General features: G+C 42.0%; 1 protein-coding gene across 7 annotated transcripts in view; it reads right to left on the bottom strand.

Annotated features, from left to right (window-relative positions):
* LOC107396544 (ubiquitin carboxyl-terminal hydrolase 54) overlaps positions 1–27,515 on the bottom strand; it is a 143,777-nt gene that overhangs the window by 88,921 nt on the left and 27,341 nt on the right. For 4 of the 7 annotated variants that reach the window (XM_070542628.1, XM_070542632.1, XM_054738525.2 and 1 more), the window contains exon 1: positions 21,303–22,328. The exons of 1 other annotated variant lie outside the window; for it this stretch is intronic. The gene's annotated coding sequence lies outside the window, so the exon portion shown is untranslated. 2 more of the 7 variants (XM_070542631.1, XM_070542629.1) reach the window with 2 other exon arrangements.

The raw sequence follows: 27,515 nt of genomic DNA, 5'->3' as shown, positions 1-27,515 counted from the left end.
GATTTGGAAACACCCCTGAACAGCTGCTCAGAGCAGGACACATTCAAGGGTACAGACTTGTACAGATGTAGATGAAAATAACCTAAGAAGCCAAAACCAAGTTTAACAAGAAAAAGTTTTGTTTTCTGATAACGGGTTCTATTCAAAATGTCAACAGACCCAGGTTAAGAACCAGAAACCAGAGTGTTTGAAAGAAAAGCATTAAATAACCTCAACCCTTGGTTTGTCCCCATCATAAAACAGGTTTAATTTGCTGATGTTGGTGTTTTATTTATTTGTGTTTGAAATGAATTAAACTGAAGGTTATGAGTGGTTTGGCAACCTAGTGAGCATTGAGGCTGATCTGGTATAAAACTGGTTATGTAACAAAACAGCAGTTTGCTGCAGAGGCTTTACGGCCACAACACACAAACACATTCCAGCACTGTAATCACTACTAATTCAGCAGGCTGGCCCACTGCCATTACAGTCCCGACAGAGCTGCCAGAGGGCTGAGAGGCACTGGGAACAGTGGGAAGACCGGGATGAAGCCAGCAGTTCCACATTAGGAGAACGACATGTAGCATAATAAGATATAAGCTAATTAAAGGTGTGGTTCACTCATTTATTTAACATATGTGCAGATGTCTCTAGTAGAAATTAATGCCTTGTAAGTTGTACGCCTGTTTCAGGATCTAGAAATTTCCAGATAACAGGAGAGCTTCAGACGACAGGATTTGGAGACTTACGTCCTGATATTTGGACCTCTCTCCTCTGATTAGCTAACAGCAACACAAATCTAAGGTCACTTCGAAAATAGTGACCAATCAAGTATTTGAGCATCCAAACACTAATGATCTGTTTGAGAAATTTCAGTCCGGTTTTAGAGAGTACCACAGCACTGAAACGGCATTAGTGAAAGTTAAGTTTTAGAACGTGACTCGTTTTATTGTTTTATTGCATCATTTTTTGATGTGTTCCTAGTATTCCTCATGTTTTATTTGCTTTTATTGATCGTATTTTTATCCTGTTTTTGCTGCTTTGATTGGTCGTGATTTGTTCCAGCCTGTGCAGCACTTTGGGCAGCTCCCATGCTGCATTTTAAATGTGCTATATTAATAAACTATGGTATGGTACAAATGACATTCTCCTAAGAAAGGAATCTTGTGTCTGTTCTAGTCTTGTTAGATCTCAGTGCTGCTTTTGACACAGTTGATCACAATCTTCTTTCAGAAAGGCTTGAACATGTTGTAGGGATCAAAGAAACAGCGCTAGGCTGGTTTAAATTCTACCTGTCAGATAGATTTCATTTTGTAAATGTACATGACAAATCTTCTTCATACTCCAGGGTTACTTGTGGAGTACCACAGGGTTCAATGCTTGGACCAATTCTGCCCAAACTGGAAAGCTAATGGTGAAACAAATACTTAGCAGAAAATAATTAATAAAACAGAAAGACATAAAAACTAAAAGGTGCTTCAGCCGGTTAGACCAAGTGTCAGCAATCCGCGGCTCTTTCATCCATCTGATGCGGCTCTCTGCTAGTAAACTAATTAATGAATATTTAATTACAATGTATTTTATTTTACTGCATTCATTTTTTATCTGTAGCCAATTCTAAATTTAAAGATTGTCTGCGTAAATCTGAACCTGCTTGTGCGTAATCAAATGTCTCTAGGCGGTTTCTGAGCTGAAGAGGATATGAGATTCTGGACTGTTCCTCGGACAGGCTCATGGATGCGTCGGAGCTGGAGACAAGAACAAGAGCTATTCAGCCAAAGACTCATAATCAGGGAACATTTTTTAAGTGACAAGGGTAGCAGGATAAAACAAGCCTGCTCCAAATTAGGTGGGTTGGCATATACCGGTTCCCGTACTCATGAGGGCGCTGTGGGTATGAAAGGGAGCTCTGCTCACTGTTGGAGCATGCTAAGGAAACGCTGCATTCTGGCGTCAGCTGCTGTATTCAAACTGCGCCTCAGTAGGTGATCGGCTCTGCTTTGGTGGTATGTACTCTACTGGCTAATCAATTAGTTTTAAGGAGATTCGTACTCAAACTGTGTTGTGCACTCAACAGCTTGGTCATTTGTTTATTTTGTACTGGGCGTGACACTACCGCCATCCCAGAGTGAACTGAACATTGGAGAAGTGGTATGTAGCTCCTGTAGCGGACAGCATGTGAGTTGAACTAATCCAACTCAAGCTCTGTGTTAAAACTCGGACAGGTGTTGAATACCTGTGCGCTGCCAGGCGGGGAAGCTTCCCTGCGGCCTAGAAGATACTAGCGGGCGGACCGGTAGGTATGGGCCTCACCTTCTCCAGACTTGGTCAAAAATATAAGTTGTTGACTTGCACCTTTTCCCTGCTTTCTCTTAGATTGTGCTCTGGCGGGTGGTGCCGCTGTTTCGTTTGTTATTTTCTTCGTTCAGTTTTCCAGTTCCCCCCCCCCCCCCCTCCAGTGGGCTCGGCATGGACCTCTGCACGGTTTCGGAGGCTTTCCCACTCCCATCGTGGGAGTCCAGAGGGGAAAACAACTGTTTTAATGAAGTGATTTTAAATGATTGTTTGTTTGTAATTCCCCTTTTCTTTTGTGCAGGCTGGGAAAGGAGGTGGTGGCGGTCCCGGTTGTGCATGTGCTGGTGCTGGGTTCCCTCACGATGGCATGAATGTCACTATTGCCTGGGGTGACTTTATTATATATTATTGCACTTGTTTCCTTTTTGGGGGGATTCATCACCCCGTGTGTCATTCCCTCCTACAGCTAGTCTCAGTACTGCAAGTTATTCCCTGTGTGTTTTGTTTTTAATCAAAGACATTTTTAACCATATACATATATATATTTTTTTAAATAAATCAAATGTAACTTTTGGACCCACGTCTCATGCCTCATTTAGTGGAATGAACCTATGTGCTTTCTGTTACTTTCTTGGGTGAAATTCCCAAGGTGGCGTTGCTGACAGCTGTTGGCGGCTCCCTGAACAAAGTAAAAGGTTACAGTGTGTATGGAGCATGCCATATCTATAGCTCCCTCGTGTATTGCCACACAAGTTTCTGAGAGACCGGGTTTAGAAAACACAGAATCTTCCTGCATGGTTCTGGTTCTGCGATGCGCTCCAAGCCCCCGATCTACACATCTTCAGCTCGCTGTCCACCTTACGCATGCGCTGACAGTGAGCTGCGCTGAGCTCAGTGTCCATCTCAGATGTTCTGATGGGAATCTTTTCCTGATTGATGTAGCTACCTCCACGATGTGCGTAATGATTAAAATGTCAGCGCATCTGCAGGTTTGAGATTTCTCCATCAAAATAAACAATCAAATACGGGAAACATCCGGTCAGTGCGAACCCTGTCATTTAACTGTTTTACCTTCTGGTGAAGATTGTTGCAAACAGAAACATTCAACCTGATTAACTCCAGAGCCACGCACATTGCACCGTTATCTCAGTCAATGTAAATGAGGGGGAAAAAAACTAATAGTCGATCGAGACAGAGCCTGGATTTGTATTCTGAACAGTTATATGTGACACCTCAAAAAGCATCACCTGCTCAACTATTAAAACCACTAGCAGGGTGAAAAATATCGAAATATTGTAGCACAGACGGGGTACAACTTTTGGAACAATTTTATACAAACTGTTTTATTAATTATCTTCTGTTGAAAGATAACTTTGAGGTACATGAGTGACTGGTATTGGTTGCTGTCACCTGTTGTGATGGATTAAAGCAGCTCTCTGCTGTCTGAGGGTAGGCCCCGCCCACAGCGCTGTGGCTCCCAGTGTTTTCTTTACCGTGGGAAATGGGTAATAGTGGCTCTTTGATGGTAAAATGTTGCCGACCCCTGGGTTAGACAAATAAAGAAAGAAAAAAATAAAACATTACTCCAAATACTTTAAACAGTTTAAAGGGTTAAAACGTAATACTAATTTAGTAATTTAAGTAATTTAGTTAATGACATTTGAGGGATATTTGGGGTCTTTTTAATCTGTAAAGCACTTAGAGTTACATTTTTTGTGTGAAAAGCGCTTTATAAATCAAGTTTGATTTGATTTAAATTTTCCTGTTTAATCAGATTAATCGAGTCAGGACCCCATCCAATCATCATTCAAGAACCAAATAATTGTTTGTTACAGCCCTAGACTGTAGCACTCATGACTACACTGATATTTAATGGCCAGGCCATGTAATCAGTCTTGATGATCGGAAGCAAAAAAACCTGATTGAAGCATCCCTAACTACTACTACTTGCAGGTCTGATTAGTGGTGTTTTAAGAAATTATTTTAGTTACGCTTTCAAGAACCAAACTGAACCATTTTTAATCCTTTGGGAAAAAACATTTAAATTCCAAGAAAAGTCTGGTACCTCCTGGAGCCTAACCTGACCTCAACCAAACATAATCAAATGAACCTCTCAGCAACCTTCATACAAATTTTTAAACATCATCATCAATGCACCTAAAGCACACACGAGGAGAAACCAGTGAATAAAGAGAGCTAATGTTATTTTGAAACAGTTTAACTTAAAGATGCCTTCACATGACCTGAGTAAAGATTAACAGGCTGATGACTAAAAGCAGAGCTCATGAATATCCGGCCGTCCTTCAGCGCTGCAACAGCCCTGAAATAACCAGCAGAATTTGGGAATGTGGAGCACTTCAATAACAACATTTCTCACTGTGAAAGCCTCTTGTCCTCTCCAGGGTGGAGGGGGATGTCTCAGCCAAGCTGCTTCAGCTTCATCAAGGATGTTTCACCGTTCAAAGCTACAGACGCCGTTTGGCGTTTTACCCAGCAGGAGACTCAGAAATAGGCAGAAAGCCCTCCGTGTGGGTCTGGTTTTTAATTACATTTCCCTCACTCCTGCAACACTTTCTAATGTATTTTTTTTCTTGTGGTGTTGGTGAGGGGGTCAAATTTGGAGCTTCAGCAGCAGCAGATCAGGTCCTGTCCTGCACAGCTAGGTTGATGTTTGGCCTGTTGTAGTTTTTACTCTTGTGTTTCTGTAAAGCAGTGTCCCCCAACCCTGGTCCCCAGGGTCCACTGTCCTGCATGGTTTCCATATCTCTGCTTCAGCACTTCTGATTTACATAATTTGCATTGCAGAAAGACATCAAGTGCTGCAGATGGCTGTTAATCACTCATTAATTTGAGTCAGGTGTGTGGCAGGAGGGAAACAATGGTGTTTGAAAAGGCAGGACAGTGGCTCCTGAGGACCAGGGCTGGGGAACCCTGCTGTAAAGGATAATTTAAACCTTGGTCATCTATAAACAGCTTAAGGCTCCTCCCTTTCTGGTTGGCTCATAGGTCTCTGAACAGGGCTACAAAATGCCCCTTCTACAGGTGCTGGCCAGTAAATTAGAATATCATCAAAAGGTTGAAAATATTTCAGTAATTCCATTCAAAACGTGAAACTTGTACATTATATTCATGCAATGCACACAGACCAATGTATTTCCGATGTTTATTACGTTTAATTTTGATATTTATAGGTGACAACCAATGAAAACATCAAATCTGGTATCTCAGAAAATTAGAATATTCTAAAGGCCAATGAAAAAATGTTTGTTTCTCTAATGTTGGCCAACTAAAAAGAATGAACATGAAAAGAATGTGCATGTATAGCACTCAATACTTAGTCGGGGCTCCTTTTGCCTCAATAACTGCAGTAATGCGGCGTGGCATGGACTCGATCAGTCTGTGGCACTGCTCAGGTGTTATGAGAGCCCAGGTTGCTCTGATAGTCGTCTTCAGCTCCTCTGCATTGTTGGGTCTAGCGTATTGCATCCTCCGCTTCACAATACCCCATAGATTTTCTATGGGGTTAAGGTCAGGCGAGTTTGCTGGCCAATCAAGGACAGGGATACCATGGTCCTTGAACCAGGTGCTGGTGGTTTTGGCACTGTGTGCAGGTGCCAAGTCCTGTTGAAAGGTGAAGTCTGCATCCCCATAAAGTTGGTCAGCAGCAGGAAGCATGAAGTGCTCTAAAACTTCCTGGTAGACGGCTGCATTGACCCTGGACCTCAGGAAACAGAGTGGGCCAACACCGGCAGATGACATGGCACCCCACACCATCACTGACGGTGGAAACTTTACACTGGACCTCATGCAACGTGGATTCTGTGCTTCTCCGCTCTTCCTCCAGACTCTGGGTCCTTGATTTCCAAAGGAAATGCAGAACTTGCTTTCATCAGAAAACATAACTTTGGACCACTCAGCATCAGTCCAGTCCTTTTTGTCCTTGGCCCAGGCGAGACGCTTCTTGCGCTGTTTCTTGTTCAAGAGTGGCTTGACACACGGAATGCGACACCTGAATCCCATGTCTTTCATGAGTCTCCTCGTGGTGGTTCTTGAAGCGCTGACTCCAGCTGCAGTCCACTCTTTGTGGATCTCCCCCACATTTTTGAATGGGTTTGTCGTCACAATTCTCTGCAGGGTGCGGTTATCCCTAGAGCTTGTACACTTTTTTCTACCACATTTTTTCCGTCCCTTCGCCTGTCTGTTAATGTGCTTGGACACAGAGCTCTGCGAACAGCCAGCTTCTTTAGCAATCACCTTTTGTGTATTGCCCTCCTTGTGCAAGGTGTCAATGATTGTCTTTTGGACAGCTGTTAAGTCAGAAGTCTTCCCCATGATTGTGGTGCCTTCAAAACAAGACTGAGGGACCTTTTAAAGGCCTTTGCAGGTGTTTTGAGTAAATCAGCTGATTAGAGTGGCAGCAGGTGTCTTCTATATTCAGCCTTTTCAGAATATTCTAATTTTTTGAGATACCAAATTTGGAGTTTTCATTAGTTGTCACTTATGAATATCAAATTTAAATGTAATGAACATTGGAAATACATTGGTCTGTGTGCATTGCATGAATATAATGTACAAGTTTCACGTTTTGAATGGAATTACTGAAATATTTTCAACCTTTTGATGATATTCTAATTTACTGGCCAGCACCTGTATACTAGCATCCGCTCCACTCCACTCCCTGCACCCCGGCCCCATTCGTTCCCCATAGAAATGCAGACGTGATTGAGTACATGGGCGATCTGTGATGTCATGAGAGCATCTCTGAACAGGTGGGCGGGGCAAAAGAGAACAGATAAGTCCTTGGTGTCTCATTATTAAACAAAAGCGGCCTGAACAGTCTTGCTTTTGGAGACTCACTCTGATGTAGCATCCTGCTTTGTTGTGTCTGGCAGCACTGTGTGTGTGTGTGTGTGTGTGTGTGTGTGTGTGTGTGTGTGTGTGTGTGTGTGTGTGTGTGTGTGTGTGTGTGTGTGTGTGTGTGTGTGTGTGTGTGTGTGTGTGTGTGTGTGTGTGTGTAAGGGTGCGTTTGATTTTCCTCGGAACTTGGAACTGGGAATGATGTCACACCCGAGTTAACAGTGTTCTGGTTGCCGGAGACTGAGAAGTCGGGATTCCAATATGGCGAAGCCCTCGAAAACTGCTGGCTTGCTAGCTCTCAACGAACACAGATGACTCATAAACACACATAAAGCTCATCTTCAAAGAATATTCGAAGAGAGACAAAGACGAAGAAGGTAGGTGTTCCTCTTTCAGCATATTGCTGTTGGTTGAGTCTTTCGTCAGGATTTTCAACCTTCATTGTGTGTTGTGCCATTCTCCAATCTGTTTTTTAAAGGGATAGAAATCACACTGTTATATGTGAGATGCAAACAAAAAAAGACTAATATGTTGTCGGATTTGTAATTAAGTGTTTGTTTATTTATGTGTATTTAGGAGTAATAAGAAAATGATTTAGTGATGATTTAAGTTAAAACTATTATTTTCTCTTCTTACTGTGAAGTGCTTTGTAATTTTTATCTTAAAGGCACAATAAAAAACTGGTTTCTTCTCTTTCCTAGGATGTACTGTCATCTCCTACTGCAGAGAATGAAGAGGCTTATCCTGAAGACTGGAACAGAGTGGGAGGTTTTGCTATACATGGATGAGAACACCTTTGCTCGCCATTTTAGGGTCACCAGACCACAGTTTGAATACCTGACAATGAAGCTGCATGAGAATGGAGTAGGCAGGGAACACCATCAAGGCCTGCTACCAGTTCCTGTGACAAAGAAGGTGCTGATGTTTCTGTGGTACATGGCGAACCAAAACAGCTTTAGAGAGATGTCTGACAAATTTGATGTGTCCCAGTCTGCGGCACACCAAATCATTGTGGATGTGCTTAAAATACTTTGCACACTTGGCTCAAACTTTGTCTCCTGGCCAAATGCCTGTGAGAAAGCAACATCTGCTCTTGCTTTTCAGCGACTCTGTGGCACTGGTGTCATTGGTGCCATCGAAGGGTGTCATATAAAGGAGCAGAAGCTACCAGTGCAAGGTGTAGACTACATGAACAGAATGTCTTTTTTATCTGTCCTTCTCCAGGGGATTGTAGATGACAGAGGAAGATTCTTGGACATTTGTGCTGGACCACCTGGAAGGGTGCATGATGCAAGGATGTTGAGGGCTTCTCCCTTCTTTGAATCATGGCAGGAGAAAATGGCTGGTTACAGCTTACTTGGAGACTGTGCATACATCAGGCGAGATTTTCCATTTGTTGTAACCCCTCGACGCAACAACGGAACCCTGACTTGTGAGGAACAACTTCAGAGCAACAAAATCAGTTGTGGTAGGGTGGTTGTTGAACAAGCTTTTGGACAAATAAAGTGCATGTGGAGGCGTCTCCGTGATCTTCAGAACACCAGCATCAAAACTGTGGTGATGATAATAATGGCAGCCTGTTTTCTGCACAACATGACTATTGCTGACTTGTGCCAGCTGCACCCCAGGGCTGCCCAAGAGAGGATGATGACAACTAGTAGTGTTGTCAAAGTTGCAAGACACTTGTTTTGCGTTTACAAGTATTTTGCAATTCTTCTTGTTCTTGTCAGATATTGAAATATGTTAATTGCAGTGTGCCTGTATTTCAGTGGCTTTATTTTATTAAAGTGTTTTCTCTGCTTCACACTCAAGTATTTATTCTGGGGTTTTACTCTTTCCTATTTACTCTCTCTTTCTTTACATTTTTAACTCACAATTTACTATTTTCTTCTCATTTAAAACATGTTTTTTTTTACCACTTTATAAAAATATTTTCTATATTAAATTGTTTTCTTTTTGTGAAGAGCCTTGTGATTTTTATCTTGAGAGGTGCTATATAAAAGATTGTTTCTATACTTAATAAAGATGAGGCTGTTGTCATTGGTAATGTTGAACAGACTTGGACACAATATTAGAAGCAAAACATTTTATAAAAAAAAGAAAGGTAATCAGTTTTAAAAAGTCTACAATCTTTACTGTAAGACAGAACACATCTAGTTGCCATTAATGAAAATATTGCACACAAAGAATAAGGATTTATGAAAATATTGCACAAACGCTACAATCTTGTAAAGCCAAAGAAACAGATACAAAGAACTATTTCTTATTGCACTGGAAATATAATGAAAACAGTACACATTGATTTAAAGTGGACATTTTTGTGCAAACCCCAACATTTTCAAACAACTACATATTTTCAATGAGTCTGTTCATTACAGCCTCAAAGCTTTCCTGAGCTGTGCGCAGTTGTTGCATGGTATGATTCCTTAGAGTCCCTAAAAAACTGCAGAAGCTCATCCTGGGACTGATCCCCTGCACCATTTGCGTGATGGTGAGGGTGTGTCAGGCACAAGAAGTTCTGGTCTCCTCACCTCCAGTCCTGCTACAGTTCCAATTACTGGAAAGACAACATCATGTTGGCCCCCTAACAGCTGCTCCATCTCTTCAAATAACTGAAATCGCATAGCTCCTTTCCCTGTACTCTTATTGTTGTCTTTTACTTTTTTGTAGGCATCCACCAAAGTGTTCCATTTCCTAGCTACTTTGTTTGGGTGAAAGCTCTCTACAAAATGTAAGGACAACTTTTCTGCAACAGATTTCCACAGGTTTTTTTTTTTTTTTTTTTTTGTTGCCTGTACCATTTTTCAGCCTCATGTTCAGCTCTTTCAGAGTTCTGGGGCAACCGTTGCCATCCTTTTCCAGGTGTTCCCTCATCTGGTCGATTAAAAACAATGTTTGTGCTCGACTGAATCCCTGGTTTGCTACCAGGCTTGAAGTAGACGTTGAAGTCACGTTCTCTTTGGCTTTAAGGACAGGTAAAAACAATAGTTATGATGCTGCAAGAACATTTCACATTTATTATGTTAATTGTAACATTTACTTCAGGAGCTTTACCTGACTCATCACAAACATCCTCCTCAGCCTCTATAAGGTTGGGCTCTATTGTGAGATCCTCATCCATGTAGCACGTGGGACTGCCCTGCCTCTGGAACAAGGGGCCAGGAAAGGGGTTTACTCCTCTGTTCATCTAGGAACATTGCCATGTTTTTGTCCAAATAGACTGCAAAATCAACAAATAAAGATTAAAATGAAATACATTTGATGAAATTAAAAATATTTAATGCAAAAATGCGGCAACAGGTAGAAAATAATGTAACACCATTATTAGGACTGTAAAAACATACAGCCTAAAAATACAAATGTATTCCCTGAAAATTGAAATCTCAGTAGGCAGTTTGGAATCAAAGAGTGAAAAATAAAAAGCTATCTTTACGAGCTGTGTATCTTTTTGCTTTGTGGGGGAGTAGGATAGCACACCTCCCAAGTAGCCATTGTTTGTATAACGTAGTTATAAGCTGTATGTTCGACATGCAAACAACACTTTTAGATTGTTCAGCTTGGAGTTGCAGCCGCTACATATAGCATTGAATTTAGACGCACTCTTATAAGTAAGTCTTGTAAAATAAACACATTTCAATCAAAACTTACTTTTGTTGATACGGAGAGCTGCCATTTTGGATCTCGAAGTCGGGGTTGTGAAAATTTTCAAAGTTTCCGACTGGGAGGTCCAAGTTCGGGGGGGGGGGGGGGGGGGGGGGGGTATTTGAATTTTCCTACTGGGAGGTGGGGATTTCCAAGTTCCGAGGACAAATCGAACGCACAATAAGGCTTGTTAACTCCACAGCATCCAGAATGATAATGAATAGCGCATGCAGGAAGCCCCCGCGGGCTGATATTATCCACCAATCAGAGGCTCCCTCTAATAGTGGGCGTGCTTAAGAGCCAGCCAATCAGTCATCAGTGGGCGTGTCGGCCCAGTTCGGCTGCAGGCAGAACTTCTTGAGAAGAGGGCTGAAACGACGTCCAGTTGTGCATGAGAAGATCCAAGGTACCTAAATGAGAAAATTCCCAACCCGGTCCACGCTGAGGAGCTGATGCTGAGGGCCAAATGTCATGTTTTGGTCCATGTTGCCTTAGGCTCTGAATCAGACATATGTTGTTCTTCAACATGAATGAAAAGTTATATGTGTTTCGACCATGCCTGTCACGCATACGATGTCACAGCAGAATATCCTCTAGTGGTTTTCTCCAATTGTAATGTTCCTTTCACCCTGGAAGACGGATGTGAAGCTTGCTAAACTCACAGCCAACGTTCTTCTTTGTGTCTTGTTCGATGATGACAATTTGGCCCTGGACGTCTTTTACACAAAACCTAAACTAACTTTTGCCACCTTTTGAAAATCAGCGCTTACTTGGCATCAAAATGCAGGGCTGTACAGTGCAATATATATGTTGCTAGTGCGATGAAAAAAACTCTGTGTGATAAACTATTTTTAAACGTAGCACTTATGCGACATCTTTTCAAGTTGCTTTTTTCCCCAGAACTATTGAACCAATGTAAGTTGCTTGTTATTGTGTAAGGAATGCTTTTTATTGGCACATAATGTTCTAATCTAGATGCTTTGTAGAAAAGCAGAGAAACCAGCAAAGACACAAAGGCAGAAACGGTACAAAGTTTGGGATGAAAAGTGTAACTACTGGCTTATTAGCTAATGCTAACGGGTAGCAGGCTCACGATCAAGCGGGGTTTCGAAAACTGAGAATATCTAAACTCCACAAGCAGAAGAAAAGTCCCCGTCCTCCAGTTTATTCTTGGATGTCTACAGGTAGGTCAATTTTAGTTCATATAATATTAACTAATATATAAATATATACAACACCAATTTAATACATATTATAGGGCGCCTTATTTATTGGTTATTTTTGAGCTGCCTAGTCCCACCCCTCATGTGCCTCTCTGCCTGTGAGTTACCTGACTCATCTCTGTGCAGAATTAAACAGAGGACGAGTCTGGCAGGCCAGGCTAGGGAAACACCATTTTTGTTTTTTGGTGAAAATAAGTCCAGAACTACAAATGTCCTACTCTACTGTCTGGAACGTCTTATGGTGAATTTTAAAACAAGCACTTTTTTAAACTTTTAAAATTTGCATCAGATGTTAAAGCTTCTTTCCAGAGTATTTCTCTTATCCAATGGCACCATCTAGTGGCTGACAAGCGTATCACCCAAAACTGCAGTTCCTCTGTTTTTTTAACAGTTCCAATTACATTTCTGTTCATAAATGTACCTCTGTAGCCAACAAACAGAGCTAAAACACGTTGTTTTACGAGTATTATTCTCATGTCATGTTGTGTTTTCATATATTTATATTTTAGAGACTATCTTGTCCGTGAAAAGTTCATCAACTCTGCATCAGTCGAGGTATTCCTTAAATGCGAAACGTCTAAGCGGTAGTCTCACGCTATACTGGTTAGTTCTGGTCGGCGCTCAGTTTCATATTGCACGCAGCTCTGCGGGGCAGCTCTGCGGGGCAGCGAGCGTGCTTAGCAAAAAAAATGACGTATTGCTTATACTATATCACAGTACATGATAAGATAATCACTTTTACGGATTTCTGACAAATCATACATTATTTCTGAAAGAGGAAAACTCCAGAAAGCAGCGTTAAGGCAGTCTAGGAAGCTCTAATAGTAGGGGTGTAATGGTTCACGGGGGTTATTGGAACCGTTGTGGTTCAGGCAGTTCGGTTCGGTCCACTTGCGTACTGTTTTGGTTTATTTTGTCCATTAAATAATAAATCATGCAAATATGTGAAAAATTCAAGTGCAGCGGATCAAAGTTCCTCGGCGAGTTCCACATAGATGCTGTATTGAGTAAAGCATGATGGCTGCATGCGCCTGATCTCTGTTTAAAAAATGTGATCTGCAAATTCTGATCGACGTCTTTTAGAGCAGATTAAACCAGTTGACTGTCGCTGCTACTGTGGAGTCTGTGTAGAGACTCTAAGCATCGTGTCGCCTCTCCCTCCCTTCTCTCACAGTGTGCAGGCATGCAGCGTGACAACTGATGTAAATTTTTCATCTTACAACGAAAAATACGGCACGGAGGAAGTTCGTTATTTAATACGGGTTTTAAAGAAGACACTCTGGGCGGTGAGAGGTAGGGCTGGGCGATATGACGATTTTAGACCGTTTTACGATCTACACATCTGACGGTCTGTCATTTTTCAGAGACCATTTTATCACGATTCACAGCTCTGCTGTTGAATTTCTGCCTCTGAATGAAAAGGGAACGTACCTCAGGCGAATGACACGCCTTTGTTTGACCCTTAACCAATCAGAGTGAGTCATAGTAATATATTAGTGCCCCGCTTGTTTTCACCTGTGTGTGAACAAACATGGCTTCGGCCGCGGCTGAGCGACAACGAGGTTTTCGTTCCGAAGAGGAACGCAGGGTTTCCTTAGCGCACGGCGCTAACAACTTAGCGACGTGACATGTCTCGGAGAAAGCGTAAAAACACGTTGGACGCTTCTTCTGAAGCAGGAAAATAACACCGCTTCTTAAGCAGAGCACAACGCCGCCTCGTCCACCCTCTGCCGAGCCGGTGTCGGTACCGGACTGAGCTCGGTCACTGGGTCGTTGGAGCTGCCCCGTGACTGCCTGATGGAAAACCAGCGGGTTTCATCAGACTCGTAGTTTCTTGTTTTTGTTGGGGACCCCTGTATTTTACCGCTCCCTCCTGCAGTCTTCCCCTATTAACATTTAAAATGATTCTGTAAACTCCGTGTATCAATAGAAACGATCTCTGCCTCTGCCAGCTGCAGTAAATGTAGTCTCCAAATAATAAGAGGTGCATTCATCTGTGTATCTCCTTTGATCCGCATTAGTGATGTTTTCAGCACCAGAACAGTGAAGCAAAGAAAGATTCCTGAGTTTGTTAGTAATTTTATTTATTAGGTGCATCTGACCTGTTCTATTTTTCTCTGAAATGAGATCAAATCAGTGCTTCTATGGGTTGTCTCCAATCTGCACTGGAAAATTTTACTTTATTTAGAGACTTGTTGCAGAAAATATTCAGAATGTGCAGTTTTTTGCTACCACAAGCGATCTCTGGTCCAGCTGCACATCAGAGCCGTATTTGAGCTTAACTATCCACTACATGAGCAACTGGGAGCTACATAGTATTTTGAATAGAGCTGAGGAAAATAATCAAATAATCGATGCATCGGGATGCGGACATAAACGATTCTGCATCGTAGAAGAGTACGGCATAATCGATTATAGTGGAATGTAGTTTTGTTTTTTTAACCTAATGCACCAGCGCCACATCCAAATCTGTCAGAGTGAGCGTCCTCCACATTTACCTCCGCCTTAATGTGGTACTGTTGGGCTGAGCGCTAGAGTTGTCACCCGAGACCGAACCGGAACCGAATCAGCCCGACCGGTTCTGTTGGATTTGGGCCGTGAATTATGTTAATTGAGTGGGTTGTCGTGCGGAGGGAGGGAGGGAGGGAGGGAGGGAGGGAGGGAGGGAGGGAGGGAGAGAGAGAGAGAGAGAGAGAGAGAGAGAGAGAGAGAGAGAGAGAGAGAGAGAGAGAGAGAGAGAGAGGAGAGAGAGAGAGAGAGAGAGAGAGACGATCGGAGGACACTCCTCCCGATGATCCAAACACGCGTTATTTTCATAATTTCATTATTATTTCTCCTCAGTGACGGCGGCTGCAGCGTGATCGTTTGTCTCTTTTATTTAGGGACATGGAGAAGTTGGAGAGAGAAATAGAAGTTCTTGTTCCACTTTATTATTTTGTTTCATGATGATAAACTGATGTTAAATTCAGCTTAAAGAGAAACTGGGAGGAAGCTTTGGTTCATTTTAGGTTACAGGAGACTTGTCTCCTATCTGCTCCTCCAGAGACAGCATGGACATGAGGGTTACATGGTGAGGGTCCCACAGGACAGGTTAGTGGAAAGGTTTGTAGTTAGCTGGTTAGTGAAGGAGATCCATCAGCTGGGTAATTTAATCCTAATCCAGCCCACAGCCTTCTGCTGGTGTTATTATCAGGAAGAATAAAACACACATCTTAAATATTATTGGAGTGTATAATTTGTTTTGTGTTTTATTATTTTCTGCATCAAACAGAACTTGATTCATTCTCCAGCATTTCAGAAACGAACCACTGGGTTCAAATAAAATAACAAACTAAGTCAAACATTTCATTTGGTGTTATTTCTGACACCCTTTGACTGTGGCATAAATATCTGACTCTAGAGCTTCTCAGAGACATTAAACACTCATATATGAACCCATTATGTATTTTATTATTACATTATGTGTCCTGTAGGTTTTCAGTACTTTTTTAGATTTTGTGAGTTTTTGCAAAGCGTGTTTTTCTCAGCCTGAGGCGTGGTGTTGAACGAGGAAACAGGTGTTTTACTTTGTTAAATCTTCTTAAATGTTTAAATGTTTTGTCCTAACCTGTTGTGAATGGAGCGATTTTGAGGGATGGCAGGTTGTGTCAGTTACGTTTTAGATAAAAAAAAAATAAAAAGCAATTATCTGACATCTTCTATTTATCGATGAAAACAAATCAATATGAAATAATCGTGATGCATCGTGATGCATCGGGATATCGAATCGAATTGAATCGTTGACCCAATAATCGTAATCGAATCGAAAGACAAGTGAAGATTCACACCTCTAATTTTGAACAAGTTAATGTTTGCATAATACGTTTGCAATTGACATGTTTGCACTTTAAATATGTTTACCATTTTAATTTATGTTAAGTTACTTGAAAAACGAGAAAAACTGATTTTTGTAATTGTTTCTCTCACGGCTTTTATCATCTCTGGTGTGAGTTTAAAATATAAGTGTGTTAGCACTGTGCTGATTATCCCTAATATGAATAAATGTTTATTTATTCAATGTTTCTCTTCTTTAATACGCAATTGAAGTTATGCTATTCATGGATAAAAAATCGTGATAAAATCGAAATCGTGATAAAATATTGGAAAAATCGTGATATTCTATTTTTGCCATATCGCCCAGCCCTAGTGAGAGGTGAGATTTGAAGAAATAAAGGGTGTGTCTGAACCCAGGAGCAGGATACTTGTGAGGACGGGTCCTCGCCGGTCTAGCAAGGCCGGCTCCTTGCTTGACCGCTAAAACTGGAACCCAGCGGCTCTGAATTCGGACAGTCTGTACGGTGGTCCGTAGGTCCCGTCACAGCCGTGGCGGCAGCTACACGCAAAGGAAAAATGCTAAAGCTAGCGAAAATTGAGCAGAAATATTTAGCTTCCATCCATCTGATGCGGCTCTCTGTGCTTGTAAAATAATGAATGGATATTTAAATAAAATGCTTTATATTTTACTGAATTAATTTTATATCTGTAAGTCAATTCTATGTAAAGATTGTCTGTGTAAACCTGAACAGGTCCAACCCAGTCTTACTGTGAGACCGGGTTGACGGGTCGTGCGTAATCATAGGCGCTTTCTGAGCTGAAGAGATTCTGGGATTTTCCTCAGACGGCTCCTGGATGTGTCGCCACATTGGAGACAGGAACAAGCGCTATTCAGCCAAAGTTTCATAATCAGGGAACATTTTCTAAGCGACAAGTCTCTCTGAGAGACAGGGTTTGGAAAACACTCGCTTCAGTGGGAGGAATCTTCCCGCATGCGCTCTGGTTCTGCAACGCGCTCCAAGCCAATCTCCACAACTTCAGCTCGCTGTGCACATATGCGCTGACAGCGAGCTGCGCTGAGCAGCTCAGATGTTCAGATGGGAATCTTTTCTTGGGTGATTTAGCTACATCTGCGATGTGCGTAACGAATAAAATGTCAGTTCGTCTGCATGCGTCGGGGTAATTCTTTCTATTCTTTCTCCGTCAAAATAAACCGTCAAATACGGGAACTATCCAGTCAACACAAGCCCTGCTTTTAACTGTTTTTCTGTGACTGTAAATGAGGGAAAAAGAAATTGATCGGATCCTGCACATCTTTTAACACATTGGTCAGGATTGAAGTACTTTGTTTTCATTTAGTTTTTAACCCTTTAACGCCGATGCGTCACCAGGATCACCGGTGACGCATCGGCGCATGTGATTTCAAATAACTCCTCGCTACTTAAACTATAAAATTCTTAAAAAATACATAAAGGAGCTAATGTGTGGTGCTTAAAGGGGTAATGAAAGCAAGGCCGTTTCATATTCTATTCTCCTCTGTCATCAGGCAGTGATCGAGGTCGCTTTTCTAAGAGAGACCTGATCGGAGAAACTCCTCCAAATGTCTGACTTGCCTTGCTTTGGTTTTTGTGTCATGAAGGCCTTGTTTCAGCTTCTTTTCAACATCAGTTGCCGACTCCATAATACTCATCCCGATCCCTGCGCTGTGCGTAACGAATAAAATGTCAGCTCATCTGCATGCGTCGGGGTAATTCTTTCTATTCTTTCTCCGTCAAAATAAACCGTCAAATACGGGAACTATCCGGTCAACACAAGCCCTGCTTTTAATTGTTCTGTTTTCTTGTAAAAATTGTTGGAAAAAGATAAAATTTAACTTGACTACCACCAGAGCCAGTGCGCCGTTATCTCCGTGACGGTAAACGAGGGGAAAACAAATTGTTTGGATCCTGCATGTCTTTTAACACATTGGTCAGGATTGACGCACTTTGTTTTCATTTAGTTGGTTAAAACAAAGTCGGGCTCGGGTCGGGCCAGAGAATCCTGAAAACCTTTTCGGACCGGGTCGGGCTGGGGCTCCACCCCCTCGGGCCGGGCCGGACACGAGCTCAGATTTTAGGCCCGTGCAGGGCTCTACTGCAGCTGTACCCCTGTTAGTGAGAGAAGCCTTTAAATCTGTCCTTCAGAAGTGAAATTGGACCTGTCAAACTTCTCATCACCATTCGAAAAGTACTGCACCGAATTGAAAATTTCAAAAGGCTTGAGCGGCAGAAGGCTTTGAGGATCATCTGTGTGTATTTTTATGTGCCTACCATGAATTGTCTAGAAGCTATGACGAGAAACTTTTAGCTGTCTGAAGCCGATCAGAGGAGAAAATCTCTGTTCTTTTAACATGGGTTTCAATGAGGGAAAATCTGGATCTCTCCTCTTTCTGAGGCTTGTAGCGAAAGAACGGTAACACTTACAGATAAAATGAAACCCATTCTGAAAAGCTGACAAAAATTCCTACTTTTTGAGTTATAATTTGTTTTGATAGTCCAAACGGTCTGGGGGTAGTAAAGAGTTGTTCACAGAAGATGTGAAGTTCAAAAGTTAAGAGTGCGGAATTTTCAGGCCCTGTCCACACGTAGCCGGGGATCTGCCAAAACGTAGATATTTTTCTACGTTTTGGCCTGTCATCCAAACGAAAACGGATCTTTTTAAAAACTCCGGCCAAAGTGAAGATCTGTGTTTTCTCCGTTTTGGGTGTCTGCGTGTGGATGGACAGACAAAACTGGAGTTTTAAGGTCCGCAACGTCACTTTCCGCGACAAAAAAATGCTGACATCACGCGTGCGACCTGTGTTTACACTAGCCGACAGCATGGATGCCCTCAGAGCTGCGCTCGCTTTATCAATTGTCCAAGTGCTTTTTGCTTGCTTGTTTTTGCAAGTGGAATTACTGCTCCTTGCGGAAGACCACAGACGAAGGATGGGGTTAAGAACGGGGGAAGTACTGCCGCCTACAGGTCTGGCAAGTCTTTAATAACATATTTTTCCGGGTATGTGTGGACAGAGTTTTTTTTTAAACGAGGTGGTATGGATGCAAGTTTTTGGAGGGGCGGATATTCATTTAAAAAAAAAAAACCGGCTACGTGTGGACTAGGCCTCAGTTTAGAGTGGTGAGAGACATTTTTTCAAATTTGAATTTTCTCAAACAAATGAACCGTACGACCACAATGTTTGGGGTACAGTCATGAATTATAGCTCAAAACGAAGATATATTCGTTAGCTGTAGGCCAGTGTGTGTCTCATTTCAATCGGATTTACGGTTCTCTCGGGACAACGCCGGAAATGGAGCAAGGGAGGGTCACTGCTCCTATCTTTCCCCATTATAACTTTTGTGAATTTTTCTGAAAATTTCATGTCGTACCTCAACTTCTACATGCGATTTTAGAAAAACCGTACAAGATATCAAAAAAGCCTCCTTAATATGTTAAACAGGAAAGTCTTGTGAGTTTGTTAAACTTTGAATGAAGTCTTTAAGTTAAAAGGAACCCAATAGAGTTTGAGGTCAAAAAAGTGATAGGAATTTGCTGAAAATTGACCAATCCCATTCATTTCAATGGGAAAATTTTCGCAGAAAAAGCTTAATAACTCGAAAAATTTGAAAGATATCAATGCCAAAAGTAATAGCCGGAAAGAGCTTAACGAGCTGAACGTTTTGATATAAAATTGTTGAAATAGCTCAAAATTTGAAGGAGAAGAAGAGGTTCAAAAATTGTACGGAAGCAGAATAAGAAGAAGAAGAAAGAAAAACAGGAAAACAATAGTTTGAATGCTTAACAGCATTCAAACTATTATGACAGTTGCCCATCCCAAAACCCACTTCCTAGGAACACGCACCCACACCCACACGAACAACAAATACACACATGCACACACACAAAACCTTATTTAAAAAATTAAAAAATACATCGTAAGTAAACACTAGGCCGAGTTCAGATGGGTTAGGAAACAAATGACACCCCATCAGGTGAGCCATCTGCTTCAGTAGTAGTCGATCGACGGCAGCAGCCAAGGCACCAAACCAGGGCTCACAGGGAGGTAGGGCGAAAAATCCCACCACCGCCTAAGCACTCCCCAAGGTGCGCCCAGGCCGCCACTGTCGGCCACCACCCCCGAGGCAGAGGCGAGGCAGAGGACCCCAGAGGAAAACACTGGCACTAACAAATAAGTAACATAAAAAATGAGAAGTGCTAATATGGATTGTAAAATAACAAAAAAATAAGTGATTGATAGTAAAACACTAAGACATAAATGTCTAATAAAACTAAAATATAAATAATAAAATAAAAATAAAACAAGCAATGCAACTAAAAACAGATATCAATTAAAATCTATGGCAAAAAGGTGAGTCTTAATGAACACATAAACTAATTTGAATAAAATAATTTTTTTTTTAAATTACAATAGCAAAAATATCCGAAGATATTTCAGAATCAGCTTTATTGTCAAGTACGTGAGCTAGACTCACGTTACCAGGAATTTGCTTTGGTGGTTGTTATTGTGTTTTAATTATATGCACTACTGGTGTTTGTCGGTCATTTTTTCACAGCTGAGTCACACTATTTGCTAGTCTGCTTGACAGACACACCGATGAACCAATCAGGGCAAATTTAAGGCAGCGAGTTGGTTTGTTTATCTGGGGTGCTCAGTACACCTGAGGAAAATAATCAAATAAACCGATGCATTAAGATGAGGACATAAACAATTATGAATCTTTGAAAAACACCATAATCGAATAAAGCAGCTAGCCGCTAGCCCGCTCCATTTCTAAGCAGTCATTGCAGTGTTTCCCAAACACAGGCTCAGAAGGTGAGGGATTTTCCTGTTTACACATAATCAAGTGGTTAAAATACTACTCTCCAGATAAAAAAAAATAACTTGACAGAAACAATAAAAGGTTCGTGTTGCCTAAAACATCTGATCGGAGTAAATCCAAATGGAATATATTTCCAATTGTAATGTAAAATCAGACTTCACCTCCAGCTCACTAATCCACTAATTTTATTCCTGAGGAGGTTTCAGTGCCATCTCTCCCTTGTTCTGTGGAGGTTTTGTTCTAATTCACTCGCTCACATTCCTCTCAGCAGCAGCAGCTCAGTGAATAAACAGTATATCATGGGAGGAGCTCTCCCTCCCTCCTGAATCCTGCTGAATAATGTTCTCAAATTTAAATCCCTGACAGAAAACCCAGCAATCTGTTCTACAACTCACTGATGCTGGAGGAAAATCTCTCAGAGGGATGTGTCGCTCTGATAGAGGTCAGTGCATTAAATAAGTGAGGGCTGTTTTAAATTTGACTTTCTCCTCAGTTTGTTAGTTAGTTGAGGTGGCTCGGGCATCTGGTCAGGATGCCTCCTGGACGCCTGCCTGGTGAGATTTTCCGGGCACGTTCCACCGAGAGGAGACCTAAAGGTAGACCCAGGACACGGTGGAGGGACTATGTCTCTCACCTGGACAGGGAACACCTTGGGATTCCCCCGGAGGAGCTGGCCCAAGTGGCTGGGGAGAGGGAAGTCTGGGCCTCTCGCCTTAGGCTGCTGCCCCCGCAACCCGACTCCGGATAAGAGGATGAGAATGGATGGATGGGTTTACATCTGCTTCTGAGTGGTTGAGAACTACATAATGGAGAATAAATGTGAATCAAGGTCCCTCAGTCTCAAATGTAACTGGACTAGACTCCTGAAAGTTTGGTTAGCAACAGGATCAAAGGATCCTCATGACTAAAGGCAAAAGAACATGCAGCAAGTAACTAAAACACGTCTCTCAGTGACTTCTCAGATAACGACGAGCTGGTTCTGATCAGGGACCTCCGGCCTTTTTTACAGAATGACCAGCTGTTGTCTTTAACTCAGAAATAGAATGTATTCATGAGTTAGATTTTCCTACCATTGACTGCATGTTTTACTGATCTGAAGCCAGACATGAGTAACAGAGCCTGATGGACGGGACAAGGTGGATCCGTAACTTTCACATGATTAGGAACGGCAGTGTCCGGTTCATCCAGACTGGAACTGGATTCATAGCCGGGTGTTTCAAAACTATATGAAAACAGAACAAGGCTCGCCGTTAGAACCGAATCAACCAGGACATAAACAGTCGAACCAAGAATCGAACCCCTGCGAGCGGATAAACACCGGCGAAGCCTTAAAACGGCTGGTTTCCGAGCGGAGTCCGCCGCAGAGCTGGCTCCACTCCGGAGCTACATTACATCACTTCCAGCAAACTTCACGGAGAACAATGAGAACGGCAACGGTGTCCGTTTCAGCCCGGTAATTACATGACGTAGTCTGAATCAAGAGCTCCAAAACACCGAACCTGTGGGCACGTTTCGGCTACAGTGGGTCGGTTTGTGACCCGGTACTGACTGCGTAGTAAGCCACCACCAGTGAATGAGAGTAACGGCTACTACTACCGTCTGAAAGCATCACGGAGGTAGGAAATAAGCACCGACAGCGGTGCTGTGACCCGGGAGAGGTGCTCACCTGTGGGCCGAGGAGGAGTAACCGGCGGTGTAGCCCCAGAGGTGGTGAAGGACTGTAACCCCGGAGCCCCGCGAGCAGCAGCAGTTATTGTGCGACAGCCAGGACGGAGGGGGCGGAGCTACTACCTGCAGCACGGGGCCGAGCGGCGCGCGCGCACAACATAGTGCGCGAGCATGTGCGCGTAAAGAACGCGCTTCTGGCCCGTTCCCGGTCCGAGGTAACAGTAAAAGGCAAGGGCGTAGGAACGAGTTTAATATTGGGGGGGACACATTTTGGATTTTTTTTTTAACCGTGTCCTGTCTGGCTGTGAGGCAAGTAGAATTGAGGTATGAATGCTGGTAACAAGCCTTACAGATTTATTCTCAGGTGGAGCATCAAAGCGTCTGCTTTTAATGTCACGCCTGATACTTCAAATTTTATTGTTATTGTTTTTGAATGCTTTGTAATTCCGACCAGGCACGGAGACAGAGGTGAAAGAGAAAGGAAAAGACAAATGGTGGGAAGAGTGGGAACACATTTTGGAAATCTAACAAATCTGTTGTAGGTCAATATATATATATAGGTCAACCTCACTGAAAAAAATACATTTAATAATTATTTCTGATTCTAACGTGTCACTGAGTGTTTCATGCAGGCTGAACATGAACATAGTCTCTTACCGCTATCTCCTACATTAGCTTTGATAGAAAATCTGATAGACGGTGAAACTCTAGGATTAGAAAAGCCTGACAGATGTGACTCAGGGTGTAAGGCAAAGCCCAGAAAGACAAGAAAATAACTTTTATAGCCCAGTTCATTAACATTCTGTTTTCTTTTTTTTTTTTTTTTTTTTTTTGATCGGGGACCCATGAGCCAGCCAGAAGGGGAGGAGACTTAGGCTCCCCATTAGCCAGATCCGGGTGATTACCGGTGCCAGTACAAGATCTGCTCGGGTGCAAGATCGGCTCGGGGTCCTTTGACTGCCGATGACGTCAAAGTACGGCAAACCCACTCGGACAAAATACACTACACATCTATACTGTTGGAAAGAATTTAGCAGTTTCGTTATTAAAATAATGTTTCTTAAGATGTACGTTTGTGTTTATAATGGTATTTGTACAATAAAACACTATATTGTATTCATAATGTTGAACTCCTCTTTGAGCACGTCCCTTGAAGGATCATAGGTATTAGCAACACCTGTGAAATTGAATTTGCAGGAAAGAAGTGTGTCCCGTTTATTGAAGTATTTTGTGTTGTTTTTGACGTCTTGTCCATGCGTAGTTCAGTTACGCTCATAGCTGCTAGCCAAAACTCTGGAGTTAAAAGTTTTCTGGCTTTACTAAAATACCTGTCTGTTCTTATTGGATTGATGGTAGTTTTACTTTCTATTAGACTACAAATGTAATCATTTGGCACGTTTCTAATTCATAATTTGTAAAAATGTAATCGGTGATATTAGCATTAGCATTCCTATGGGTTTTTCCACGTATATTAGCATTGCGCTAACCACTCGCTGCCAAATTGCAGCCTTGGCGATTAGAAAATCTCCTTTTGTCACATCGCAATTTAATTGCACATGCAGTTAATCGTTCAGCCCTAATATGCATGCAGCTCTATGCTAAAAGTGTCATGAGCTGAACTCAGAAGACCCGCAATGACGCCAAACACAGTAAAAATATATATATATAAAAAAGGAGGTAAACAGCGAGTGGATCACAGGGACTGAACTGATGTTTTTGAGCAAAACTGTGGTAAAAATGGCTGTTTGTCCTCGTTATCAAGTGTACCCCCCGGTTTAGAGGTGGCGCTCATGCAGTTGTCTCTTTCTGTTCTGACGCTGCAACACGCAATATTTTTAATGTATTAAGCCTATAATTTATTTTTACTCAGTAACGGATATGATTTAAAATGTAGCGAATTACAATTCTTTTTTAAAAACGTACTCAAGTAAAAGTACAGATTTTAAAAACTACTTTAAAAGTATAAATATACCAAAAAAAGCTACTCAATTACAGTAACGTGACTTAATGTAATTTGTTACTTTCCACCTCTGGAAACGAGGTCAGGATCTATGGTACAGGCAGAGGTTGGAGTGCTGGAGAATTTACTGGCGCAAAGTCTTCAATAATCTGGCAGAGATTGGGTAGCTGAATGGATCTTTTATAGCAGGGGAAGCAGGTGTGTGAGATGAGCTGAGGAGTCAGAAGCAGGTGAAGAGGATGAAGCTGATTACAGGAACAGGTGAGATGAATGGAGTTGATGGTGGTTGCCAGGGAAACAGGGCTTGTCAGGAGCTTGGTGAGGCGAACAGGTGAGCTGAATGAAGGCTGAAAAATGAGAGTCATGACAAAAAGTGTATTTTCAAAGAGGTAATGATGGATTTCTTTGTAAAAGTTGTCCATCTTTCCAACAGAAAAATTTGCCTGGACCAATGTAACGTGATTACGTAATTCCGTAAGGTTCATGCTCAGCCAATCAACTACTTTGACGTCATCGGCAGTTGACGGACCCCGAGCCGATCTTGCACCCAAGCAGATCTTGTACCGACACCGGCCAACGTGGACGTTTTAATTATTAAAAAAAGCTGTTTATGTGTCAGTACTGTTTTATTTTTATTTAATAGTATGAATGTAGGATATATTATCTTATTCATATGGTTAGAGATGTGTAAACAGATTTAATACAAGACTAAAGCTGTGAATATTCAGTCTGAATTGATCTGACTCTCAGAATATTTTAAACTACATCAGCCAACAATGCTGACCAACAGTACGAAAAATCTGTTTGCTTCTGACAGAATGAAAAACGAAATAATTCACTCACAACAACAGCTGGAACTACATTCATTTTCAGACGGACAAATAAAAAACTGGCCAAAATTGCAATCTAAATGCACCAGAATGCAGAGTTTAACACTTATTTTTCTAATATTTCTAAGGAAGCTCACTTATTATCACATTCAAATCCGTGAGGGGGATGAGTGGAAGACTGCTTTCAATACTCCCAATGGCCATTTTGAGTATTTAGTTATGCCGTTTGGTCTTACCAATGCACCCGCAGTTTTCCAGTGCCTCATTAATGACGTTCTCAAGGACATGATAACAAGTCTGTGTTTGTTTATCTGGATGACATTTTGTTTTTTTTCCCAGACCGAGACGCTCATGTGCAGCATGTCAGAGCCGTATTACAGCGTCTTCTCGAGAACCAGCTGCACTGCAAGGCAGAGAAATGTGAGTTCACACAACTCAAACAAAGTTCCTTGGACATGTGGTCTCTCCTGGTTCGGTGCAGATGGACAAGGCTAAAGTACAAGCTGTTCTCGATTGGCCTGTCCCGGCGGATCGTAAGCATCTCCAGCGCTTCTTGGGGTTTGATAACTTCTACAGATGTTTCATCAAAGGGTTCAGTGGCGTGGCTGCACCTCTCCATAAACTCACCTCAGCCCAGGTACATTTTGTCTGGGACGATGGAGCCAATAGGGCTTTTACTGAGCTTAAAAGACGTTTCTCTACGGCTTCTATCCCGACACAGCCTGGCCCCTCCAAACTGTTTATTGTGGAGGTTGATGCGTCTGAGTCTGGGGTGGGGGCCGTGTTATAGTTGCATTTAATGGATCGAGTCCATTAAATAAAAGACAGGTTTGCGTCCTGCTGTCATTTCTCTCCTCAGTTAATGGTTAGAGTCCATTAAATAAAAGTCAGCGGTTTGAGTCCGGCTGTCATTTTTCTCCTCCGTTAAAGGTTGGAGTCCGTTAACTAAAAGGTTTGAGGCCTTTTGTCAGTGAGGGTAAAAGAGGAGTAGATTGGGAAGTAAAAGCAGACCAAAAGACTCTCACACTAGGTGGACAATGAATTCAGGTGGACTCTTAAATATATATATACAAAATAGACGCAACACAGAAGTTAAAATAAACAGCTAAAATAAAGCATTTACTCCTGAAGTCAAAATAATAAGTCATTTTATATAAATAAAGCAGAAATTTTATATAAATGAATGTATGAATGCTATTATATTATTTTTTTCCCGGAACTGTGCTGCTCTGGGTGGCTGCATGTTTGAGTAGCTCTGTTGACATCTTCTAGTTTCTCAAGAAAAACTGTATTTTTTTGGACACTTTACTTTTCTGTTTCTGGTGCTGTGAAGCTTGGAGGATTTTTACTGCTATTTTTTTCACTTTTTGAGCATTTGTTATGATGCGTAACCATGGCAACACAGTGGTTTACAATCGGGAGCAGCTGATTAACATTGGGAAGGCTGAAATAATACCTCAACTGAAGCCACAAATCCCAAATGAGCTAAAACGCAAGAAGCGTGGGTGCAGAGCGGGAGCAAAACGGAGACAGAGAAAGAGAAAATTCCAATCATCTCTTCCATCGATCATAATGGGCAATGTGAGATCACTGGCCAACAAGATAGAGGAACTTCAAGCACTTTCAAGGACTTAGCCAGAGTTTCGGCAGTTTCGGAACCGCTGGAGGAGATAATGCAAAGAAGGATTCTCCAGAGAATCAAGAAAATTATAGACAACCCTGAGCATTCTCTTCACAAGACTGTCCGACAGGCTTCTTCAGTTTCGCTGCAACACTGACCGCTACTGGAGATCCTTCCTGCCAACAGCCATTGTAATATACAATAACTCTTTGATGACTTGATTATTATTATTATTCTGAGCTACTACAGCAATCAATTTCCCTCTGGGATTAATAAAGTATTTTTGAATTGAATTGAATTGAACTGAACTGAATTCTGGTCGCAGTCTCCCTGGGGTGCCTGTGCTCTGGGACAGCTCCTGGATCTCTGGGGCTTGGAGCTCCCTCCATCTTCTACACATTTTTGGGGGGCAGATCTGTGGCCCCTCACACTCTATTGGACGCTCCTATAGAGAAACCTTACACATACAAGCGCGTGTACGCACACAGGTGCTCACATGGTGCTCTCATAAGTATGGACTTGGGCATATTCACCACATGTCGGCTGTGGCTGGCACTTAATGCACTGTGATTTATTATTGTGTGATTGTTCAATAAAACAATGTTGATTTTAGATTTCCTCATCAGGTTGATGCAGTGACAGCTTGCTCTTGTATTGTTGTGTGTCCCCTTTCTTTTTTTTTGTTTTGTTTTTTTGTTTTGTTTTCCTCTTTCTGTAGGTCTAGAAGCAGACTCTTGTTTGTCACTGTTTATTTTTGTGGAAACCCCC

The sequence above is a fragment of the Nothobranchius furzeri genome, chromosome 12 (assembly GCF_043380555.1).
Source record: "Nothobranchius furzeri strain GRZ-AD chromosome 12, NfurGRZ-RIMD1, whole genome shotgun sequence".
NCBI lineage: Eukaryota > Metazoa > Chordata > Actinopteri > Cyprinodontiformes > Nothobranchiidae > Nothobranchius > Nothobranchius furzeri.
The sequence above is the reverse complement of the archived record's forward strand: the minus strand, read 5'-3'. Positions and strand labels throughout refer to the sequence as shown.